Here is a 3,202-nt window from a genome sequence, read left to right on the forward strand (position 1 = left end):
TTCTCAAGAGGCAGGTCAGGTGGTCTGGTATTCTCGTCTCTTTCAGAATTTTCCACAGTTTCCTGTGATCCACACAGTCAAAAGCTTTGGCATAGTCAATAAAGCAGATATAGATGTTTTTCTGGAACTCTCTTGCTTTTTTGATTATAATAATGTTATATAATATTATAATCTCCCTAGTTTCTGTCTTTGGGGGGGCTTTCATTTCAACTACTGCTTATTTGGGTTTGCCAGGTGGCGCTAGTGGTAAAGAATCCACCTGCCAATGCAGGAGACATAAGGCATGTGGGTTCAGGCCCTGGGTTGGGAAGATCCCTTGGAGGAGGACATGGCAGACCACTCCAGTACTCATGCCTGGAGAATATCTGTGGACAGAGGATCCTGGTGGGCCACAGTCCACAGTGTCTCAAAGAATTGAACGTGACTGAAACGACTTGGCATGCATTGCTTAGGTACAGTCTCATGGACTGTGTTATATAGGTGAGTCATATCTTCCTGGCTGTGTTGTGTTGAATGAAGCTGACATAAAGAATGACATATCTTCTATTTTCCTGGTAAGATCAAAAACTTACTTGATGTCTCTCACCGGCATGCTTCTCACCTATCACTTGTTTATGCTCCATGTGGTTCCTTATAGGTAGTTTCTACTCTGCCCACAGCCTGCAAACACACTCATATGCTCTAAGGCTGATTGTCTCTCACCTTGAGCAGAAATCTCAACTTCTCCCTTAAACGTTGCTATGTAAAAATACTTAAATTAGTACCTGACACGTATATGAAATAAATGATTGAGAAGGGAATATCCGTCTGTCTGTCCCATACTCAGTGTGTAACAAATTGTTTCATTCACCTCCAGAGTGCATGCATTACCAAATTAGGTCTGGCTCCTCACTGCCTAAAAAATAAAACCTCAAGAAAGAAAGATGTTGGTAAAAAGGGAAGTTGCTTTTAATCAAAATGCCAGCAATCCGGAAAGATAGGGGACTCAGTGTCCTCCAAAAACCATCTCCAAAGACTCTGTTGGACCATGAAAGTTTTAAAGGAAAAAAGGGAAGTGATCTCAGTTAATCACTGAGATAGGGGATCAGAGTCATCACCATCCCCCACTGCGTGCAGGCCCATTGATGTCTTGTGATCTTCCTCTAGATGCTAGTTTGGTCACATGGTTTGCAAGATTACTGAAGAGGAAGCTAGGGAAGAGATCTGGTTTTCTATTAATTACTTAGTCTTCATTTCTACTTTTTGATCTAGGAAAGAACCAACAAAGTATTGTGTGATCAAATGATTTGAAAGGTGTGCTAAACCTGGAGATGAGTAGAGCCCAGGAAAATCCCATGGACGGAGGAGCCTGGTAGGCTGTAGTCCATGGGGTCGCTAAGAGTCGGACACGACTGAGCGACTTCCCTTTCACTTTTCACTTTCACGCATTGGAGAAGGAAATGGCAACCCACTCCAGTGTTCTTGCCTGGCGAATCCCAGGGACAGAGGAGCCTGGTGGGCTTCCGTCTATGGGGTCTCACAGAGTCCAACACGACTGAAGCAACTTAGCAGCAGCAGCAGCAGCAGGGTAGGGGGTGGGGTGGGAGGTGGGGCCTTGGCTTAAAATTTAGTTACAATGTAGCTTTGATAAAAATAACAAGAAAAAGGGTTTCTTGCTGAGGCAGTTTTCTGCAAAGACTTGCTTTCACATGCACTCCAGCTCCTCCCCCCCCAGGTTTTCTAGTGATTCCACAGGGCTTGCAAGTTTCCTGGGATATGTCCTGTTCAAGTTCCACAGGTAAGTGGTGTTCCGTGCACTGAAGCCTGTGGGTGACGATGGTATCACTCATGTGGCAGGAGTGCTTCCTTGCAAAGAGTACTGCTAGGGTGGGTCCTCTGTTTTAGCATCTGTCCATCGCTGCTGGTGTCCATCATTGTCCATTTAGCAGTGTCTGTCACTGCTGGACACTTTCAAGATGCCCCTCCCGGTAGTGGAGCCTATGGCTGATTAATCTTGGGATGTCCTGGGACACAGAACCTGGAAGCAGTGTGAGAGCCATCTGTTCAGGGCAGGTGACCACCTCTCTCCTTGACCCAAACCTCTATTTCTTTTCCTCCCCCTATTCTCATTCCAGGTCTGCCACTGCCTCTGCCTTGTCAACTAAAAAAATATAGTCACAACCTAAAAGTAGAGAGTTGTTTTATTTGGTAGGAATGTTTAGTTAGGACTCTGAACCATCATCTCAGTAGCTCTGAGAAAACTGCTCCAAGGAGGAGGGAGTGGGAATCAGGTTATATACAAGTTTGCAACAAAGGGAGCAGTCTGAACATCCAAGATCAGCTATTAAGTTAAGGAATTCAACATTCTGTGTATGGGAAGATGCAAGCCTCTGGGCTCACTGGATTCATTCCTTTCATATGCACTATATGGGCTGCTGCTGCTGCTGCTGCTGCTGCTAAGTCGCTTCAGTCGTGTCTGACTCTGTGCAACCCCATAGACGGAAGCCCACCAGGCTCCCCCATCCCTGGGATTCTCCAGGCAAGAACACAGGAGTGGGTTGCCATTTCCTTGTCCAATGCATGAAAGTGAAAAGTGAAAGTGAAGTCTCTCAGTCATGTCTGACTCTTAGCGACCCCGTGGACTGTAGCCCACCAGGCTCCTCCGACCATGGGATTCTATAGGCAAGAGTACTGGAGTGGGGTGCCATTGCCTTCTCCAAACTATATGGGCTATCTGAGGGGGTTGGGCATGGCCGGAAGCAGCCCATCTGCCACACCTGCCACTCTTTAAGGTGAATAAGGAAACAGGATTTGGCCCCAGATGGGGGCCAATAATTGGCCAAATTCTTCTACATATGGAAAGGAAGCTGAGAGGGCTAAACAGAGTCCAGGACTTCATTAGCTGCTGAGTCTTGCCAGAACAAAGACTTCCTCCTTCTCTTCCTGGTCAGGCTCCACTACCGTCACAGGGTGTGAGAGGCCCCCCTGCTGGTCTCCTGGCTCTAATTGCAATTCCTGTTCATTAACTTTACAGCAGAGATCTAAGCAGGCTTCTTGAACTTGATAGCTGCTCTTTATGAGATATGAATACAATTGTGACTACCTCAGATGTGGTCTCTATTCCTTTCTGTGGTCTCTATTCTTTTCTCCAGATGCTATCTGGGGCCAAATCCTGTTTCCTTATTCACCTTAAAGAGTGGCAGGTATGACAGATGGGCTGCTT

Source organism: Bison bison, unplaced genomic scaffold (assembly GCF_000754665.1).
Source record: "Bison bison bison isolate TAMUID 2011002044 unplaced genomic scaffold, Bison_UMD1.0 scf7180017864186, whole genome shotgun sequence".
Classification (NCBI taxonomy): Eukaryota; Metazoa; Chordata; class Mammalia; order Artiodactyla; family Bovidae; genus Bison; species Bison bison.